General features: G+C 40.4%; 1 protein-coding gene across 1 annotated transcript in view; it reads left to right on the top strand.

Moving 5' to 3' along the window:
* Nucleotides 1-7741, top strand: part of LOC138973013 (uncharacterized) — a 60980-nt gene that overhangs the window by 19369 nt on the left and 33870 nt on the right. The window contains exon 2 of the mRNA XM_070345664.1: nucleotides 2449-2500. The gene's annotated coding sequence lies outside the window, so the exon portion shown is untranslated. The remainder of the gene's footprint in view (nucleotides 1-2448; nucleotides 2501-7741) is intronic.

The raw sequence follows: 7741 nt of genomic DNA, 5'->3' as shown, positions 1-7741 counted from the left end.
TATTTCTGCGAGCTGACGGACAGGCACACGGCCATAAGCGCAGGCACAAATTCACAAACACACACACACACACAAGAACAGACAGACGCACGGACGAACAAACCAGTCAACCAGCTCAATTATCAAGCTACCCATCCAACAATGCAACAAACCAGCTAACCTGCAAAAGTGACAAGCGTGAAACTTGCAACATCGATCAAAAACTGTTGTTTAACCTTTAATCAAACAAAACACACAGCCGAGGTGATGGTATCATGCTATCTAAAGTAGGTCGAATTCGAACATTTCAAGCCGAGAAATAAAGAAGAAAAAATAGGTCATGTTATCAGAGAGTTACCAATGAGAAGTCTGTGGGTTATGGAATAATCAGTAGTTTATTTTTTGTCACATCTCTTTATAATAAAACAAAATTTAAAAATCAAGAACCGGTTCTGTTATGCACAGTCTCATAAACGGAGCTAGAAGAAAGTGCAAATCATCCTCTAAATATCAGATAACACAACGAAAAATAAAAATAAGTTTAAATATAAAGCAATGGAAGTATATGAAAGGAAAATGACGCAGAGACGTGGACGATTTATTCAATCAGACTGAGACTGAGAGAGGGAGAGTGCTGCATTATCTGAGCTTTCTCTGTTTGGAAAGATAACCTGTTGGGTATAAAAAGGGTGGAGAAAAAAGGTTTAGATATGGGACTGCATGACTTGTGCATTCAAGTTTCTTGCTTGATGATGTTAATATTTTCCCTTTGCATAACAATGCGTTCCTGTTGGCTCTATAGTTTCGTAAACAGATACCGGTATAAGAGGCGTGGTGCATTGACACGCTTCAAATCTCACTCATAAAAACCGCCGAGCGGGGTATGTTTTGCAAATATCGGTTAAAGGCACAGTAAGCCTCCCGTAAACCATCACAGATACTGTCAGGCTTTTAAACACAGGACAAACACCCTTTCGTTTAAACACTCACCGCTTGAGAACATCCTGGGCGCCCAACGTAAAGAGAGAGCAATTTTCAAAGAATTTATTTTCGTGGACCCTCTGATTAGCAAATCAGGTGCCTCGTTTTGGCGCTAGAACTAACTTTTAAAATCTAGATAATAAGTTGACAGCTTGTTACACAAACATTTTTAAATCATAAAAGAATTCTTTTTTCATCAAGACAAGATCAGTACAATTCGAAGTTTTGAAACTGAAAAGAAAAGCCCGGAAACGTGTCACGCAAACCGTCTTTCTCGTAGCGGTTTTGCCTAGCTCCCGTTCCTCTGAACAGTCAACTGTCATCGCTCTAGTATCCTTAGCGGATTATGACTTTATTCAGTTATTCTGCAGAAAAGACAAATGCTGGAGAAAACCCGTTTTTTTCTGCAGCATTTCTGCATAATGTCATCTTTCGCCGAAGCAGCGTTTTTTTCTGCAGCAAAACATTTTACTGCAGTAAAATTGAAATCAAGAATGCTGCAGTAAAACGGTGCTGTTGTTTTACTGCAGAAAACCTTTTTACATTTTTTCTGCAGAATAACTGAATAATGCCAAAATGCTGAAGAAAAAGTGTAAACAGTTTTTCTCCAGTAAAACAACATCACCAGCATTTCTGTTTTTCTGCAGAATAACTGAATAACTTGAGTCATAATCCGCTAAGGATACTCTAGTTCGTGTGAATCGCAGCCGTTTGTTGCGTTTAGATTTAGAGGTACACAAAGAAACTGGCTCACACGGGATCACATGGGTTCGCGATGGCTCAGGGGTAAGATAAACCACGCAAAAATAAATTCTTTGAAAATTGCTCGCTCTTTACGGAGTGCACCTAGGATGTTCAAAAGCGGTAAGTTTGTAAATGAAAGGGTGTTTGTACTGTGTGTAAAAGCCTGACAGTATCTGTGATGGTTTACGGGAGGCTTACTGTGGCTTTAAAGCTCAAGGACTTTCTTTGCCACTGACACGAAACAGAAAAGCCTGCGTGCAAGTTGCATACTCGAGGTTGATTCATACTTCTTGAGGGAAAGTTGGACATGATTCTGACACAGGTGTGATAAAGATTATCCCCTAAATCAACAACAACGGCAACTACAACAACAACAACAACAAACACACACACGCATACACAATCATGCACGCACGCCGGAACGCACACACGCACACGCCCACACACACACACACACACATAATTATTATTCGCCATTACCCTCGTCTCGATTCCCGGATTTACATTTGCTCAATATAATGGCGACGCGTCAATACCGTGTACTTCCTCGTGCAAAGTGGCGAAACCACATTTGACGCAGCGGGGAACATTATTTTTCCTCCAATACCCATTCCCCATTGGTTCGCTCTAATTGTATAGGCACACAATACACTCAAGGTCTTCTGCTTGCACCGATCACTCGGAATGTATTTCAAACATCTTTACCTGCACTGAGTTCGTACAGTGGTTGAAGAGATCCTATTCACCATCTTGATACCAGATTTAGGCTACAGCAATTCTTTGCGAAACATAACGGGTATGTCCATTTTTCTCACAAGCTTTATTTTGCCAAGTTGTCGGTATTCGGATGCTTACTGGAGAGAGAACCGAGCTCTCTGTCTTCTGTGTGCGTGTGTGTGTGTGCGTCTCGGTGTGTGTCTGTGTATGTGTGTGTGTGTGTGTCTGTGGTCTGTGTGTGTGTGTGTGTGTCTGTGGTCTGTGTGTGTGTGTGTGTTTGTGTGTGTGTGTCTGTGTATGTGTGTGTGTGTGTGTCTGTGGTCTGTGTGTGTGTGTGTGTGTATGTGTGTGTCTGTGTCTGTGTCTGTGTCTGTGTGTGTCTCCGTGTGTGTCTCAGTGCAAAGAAAGCAAAGAGGCTGTTGCGTCTTTTTTCTATCCCATGTAAAAGCCACGGCAGACCTGAGATGGTGAGTCTACACAAAAGACTAGTGCTGCATTTTTGTTTTGATACCATGACCATCGGTTGTGTTAACAGAAAGTCGCATGACAGAGGTCAGTCAACAAGGATGTTGACATTATTTTGTTCTCCCCTTAAACAGGTGGCAGGAGCACGACTGTGAACTACACGTATATATGTGACCCTCCACCACGAAATGAGTCGCATGTCACCTCGCGCGGTTCTGCGCTAGGCTTAATATGAGGCTTTGCCAAAAGGTGCTGGGGGGGTGCTTGGACATTTGTGACAAACTAAACCTTTTCAGTTGATTTTTTTTGGTGGTGTTTTAAGTGATACATTAGTCTTTGATGAACACATTTATGTAATAAAAGAATGGTTTGTGCATTTGGGAAATGTGTACGGTTTGATAATATGCCATGATACGCCAATTTTGAGAAAAGCCACATGTGCAACAAAACTGACCACAGAAGCCATTGATATCATTTCATACAACTGGTGTTGATTTATTTCTAGTGAACAGACCCTGCAGAAGCATTATCAGTCATTAAAAGTACATTTGGAGCCAAATCTTGAATGCAGTGTCAAGTAATGTCGCAAGACGCTCAAACATCATAAAAGTCAAAACTGATACTTTCTGCTAAGTAACCACAAGAAGTATAAACCCTAAAATAAAATATAACACTTCAACAGAAACACTGACACATGTTAAAAATATCCCTAAAAGTTGTTAAAGTTTGCTAAAACTAGTTAAACAGTCATGTTGTTGTAGGTGTCACGTGTTACGAAAATGTTGATGGACATGAAAATATTCATAATATTTGAAATAACAACCAGAATGTTATACATACACTAACTTTTCATTTACAATCTAAAGATTAGGTTATTTCTGGAATATGAAAACAGAAACAATAGCAAAACATGTTAAAAGCAAGACAGTCATAACAGCATTCTACGTGTCACGAATCACACTGTGTCAGTGGACATGAAATTATTCAAAATGTTATAAATTACAACTATAATATTAAGGATACATTCATATTTTGAAGATTAGGTAATTATGGAACATCAAAGCATCACAAAAAAAAGTAACATCATGTTCAAAACAGGTCAAATCTGCGTTCTACCTGTCACGTGTTACATGAAGTCAGTGGACATGAAATCAATCAAAATGTCAAAAATAACTACAATATTCAAACAGACATTTAGAATACAGTTTTAACCTAATGACTAGGTACATCTGGAATAAGGTTCTCAATTAATTCGAAAAAATTGAATTAGTTGTACGTAAAATCCTAGCAAAATCCCTATTTAATTAGGGGGGGGTGTGGTGGTGTTAAAACAATCTCATGAAAATATTCCTTCCCCCTGCTAACCCAAATGCATTTTGTCAGCTTTGGCTACAATATTTACAAGGACATAAATGTCTCCTCCTATATCGTTACTGACACGGACATGAACGTATCCTCCTGAATCGTAACACGGACATTAACAAAAACAGAGGATCGTATTTTTCTTCCATCAAATTTGCCTCCAAAAGTAGCAAGCAGTTATTATTAACAGCTATTGTGTTTTCAGCGTAGCATAGGGTCCGATATTTAATCGTATGAACTATTCTTTATTTTCTCAATATTTAAACATGTAGGCCTGTACCTATACGTGATATTGACTTTGACACCACAAAATATTTCAGTCGTATGTTGAAACAAGTCGCGTAAGGCGAAAATACATTATTTTAGTCAAGTAGCTGTCGAACTCACAGAATGAAACTGAACGCAATGCAATTTTTCAGCAAGACCGTATACTCGTAGCATCGTCAGTCCACCGCTCATGGCAAAGGCAGTGAAATTGACAAGAATAGCGGGGTAGTAGTTGCGCTGAGAAGGATTGAGGTCTAACGAATGACGTATCACAACGTGCGCGGTCGTCCTTGGCGGTCAAGAAAGCCGCGGGCGCCGCCGCGATCATTGCGCAGACGACACTTCTAGACCGCCAATATTTTTTGTGCGCATCACGTGCTCCACAAAAATCGGCCGGAAACGAAGCAATTGGGAAACCTAGATAGCACGCTTTTCTGTACCTCTCTTCAATTTAACTTTCTGAGCGTGTTTTTAATCCAAACATATCATATCTATATGTTTTTGGAATCAGGAACCGACAAGGAATAAGATGAAAGTATTTTTAAATTGATTTGGAAAATTTAATTTTGATCATAATTTTTATATTTTTAATTTTCAGAGCTTGTTTTTAATCCAAATTTAACATATTTATATGTTTTTGAAATCAGAAAATGATGGAGAATAAGATGAACGTAAATTTGGATCGTTTTATAATTTTTATTTTTTTTTACAATTTTCAGATTTTTAATGACCTAAATCATTAATTAATTTTTAAGCCACCAAGCTGAAATGCAATACCGAAGTCCGGCCTTCGTCGAAGATTGCTTGGCCAAAATTTTAATCAATTTGATTGAAAAATGAGGGTGTGACAGTGCCGCCTCAACTTTTACAAAAAAAGCCGGATATGACGTCATCAAAGGTATTTATCGAAAAAAAGGAAAAACACGTTCGGGGATTTCATACCCAGGACCTCTCATGTAAAAGTTAATAAAGATCGGTCCAGTAGTTTGGTCTGAATCGCTCTACACGCACGCACACACACACACACACACACACACACATAGGGGGATATTCGCCTATTTGCGGACATTGTGTATCATTTTTGTCCATCCGTCAAAATGCGGTAATATGAGGACCTGTTTTGACTTTTTTGTTTGAAGAGATAGAAAGTTGAAAGTAAGCGAAATGTTTAGGGAATTCGATACAAAGGTGTCAACAAAACTTTTACTTTATATTTCTCTTAATATAGCGTTACGAATGATTTGAAAAAAAGCAGCTATATGCGGACAGTCACTATTTCGCAGCTATTTGCGGACCATAAATCTACAGAGCTAGCTCTGAGTTTTAGTGGTCCTCAAATTGCTGCTGGTATGTTGTGTATGTTGTGTCAGGCCTAATCCTGGAACTACATCTTCTAAACTACAGACCTGGTAAGAGCGGTTGCTTTAAAAGCAAATGTTGTTAGCACAGGAACAGTGAAAAAGGCCATACAGACATAAAGGAGTCGTGTCTTTCAAGGACTTGTGTGTTGATAAAGTGGTTGCTCTATATATATTTAGTTTGGTAAAGCCTTAACTCAAAAACAACTTCTAAACAATTGTGCAAACGCTTTATTCGCGGACAGAATAGACCGCCAGTCTCTCCCTCTCTCTCCCTCTCTCTCTCTCTCTCTCTCTCTCTCTCTCTCTCTCTCTCTCTCCCTCTCTCTCTCTCTCTCTCTCTCTCTCTCTCTCTCTCTCTCTCTCTCTCGCTTCACACTGAACCCCATCAAGGTACTGTGCAAGAAAATGACATTACCACAAATGGCACGACCCAAGAATCCCGCGACATAGGCCTTTTCCAAAGCCCACCCCCACCATCCCTTTCGCAAATGCCCTCACCGGGATGCTTCGATTCACCGGAGAAGGTGGAAAGGGGGGAGGAGAAAATAAAGGGCCAAAGTGACGCTGAATGTTCTGAAAGTTTAAATGAGCATTTGAACGAAACGGAAAACGAGAACTTTGACGAGTTTTGTGATGCTTTTGACGCCCCTGATTCAGACAATGACAGTATGCAACAGTTCTGGGATGATCAGGTTGCCGGGCTAGAGTTCTACTTGACAACATTCTCAGCCGAAGTTAGGAACGCTGTCATTTTGTCTGAAACTCTCCATGTTGTGAGAAACATTGTGGTTGACCAGAGACACGGAAAGAATTCACTACATTCTGTAACTGACTCGGCAGTGTTCGAGTACAACATGACTGAAGGGCAGGTGAAAGACTGGTGCCCCTTTGGACTGAAGGGCGAAACCCGTTGGCCGTATACGACGGCGTAAGAAGGTGGCCAAAAGCCGATCACCTGAGGTATGCCCAACATATCGATAGAATGAAGGATCATATTAATTTTGTGCCTGTTGTCAAGTTATCAAACAAGTAGGCCAGAGTGACAACCCTGACGCTGTCGCCCGTGACTCCTGACAGGGAATGCAGGGATAGTGCCGCATTGCACTTGCCGCTGACTTCTGAACGCACGTGGACGACGTGTTATGTACAAACTCTGTGACTTGATGGGCATACAGACACTCAGACGTGTTATGTACAAACTCTGTGACTTGATGGGCATACAGACACTAAGACGTGTTATGTACAAACTCTGTGACTTGATGGGCATACAGACACTAAGACGTGTTATGTACAAACTCTGTGACTTGATGGGCATACAGACACTAAGACGTGTTATGTACAAACTCTGTGACTTGATGGGCATACAGACACTAAGACGTGTTATGTACAAACTCTGTGACTTGATGGGCATACAAACACTAAGACGTGTTATGTACAAACTCTGTGACTTGATGGGCATACAGACACTAAGACGTGTTATGTACAAACTCTGTGACTTGATGGGCATACAGACACTAAGACGTGTTATGTACAAACTCTGTGACTTGATGGGCATACAGACACTAAGACGTGTTATGTACAAACTCTGTGACTTGATGGGCATACAGACACTAAGACGTGTTATGTACAAACTCTGTGACTTGATGGGCATACATACACTAAGACGTGTTATGTACAAACTCTGTGACTTGATGGGCATACAGACACTAAGACTGTTATCCAAATCGCATTCGATTTGCGCGTGATAACAACGGCGGATATACAAACTGTAAACAGACCAAGTGTTGTATTGAAGAAATAACATGGTTATCCATGATATTATCCAATGTACATATCGCGATCGTTTCGATCCCCCCCCCCCCCCC

The sequence above is a fragment of the Littorina saxatilis genome, linkage group LG1 (genome assembly GCF_037325665.1).
Source record: "Littorina saxatilis isolate snail1 linkage group LG1, US_GU_Lsax_2.0, whole genome shotgun sequence".
Classification (NCBI taxonomy): Eukaryota; Metazoa; Mollusca; class Gastropoda; order Littorinimorpha; family Littorinidae; genus Littorina; species Littorina saxatilis.
Note: the sequence above shows the minus strand (reverse complement) of the source record. Positions and strands in the feature narration are given on the sequence as shown.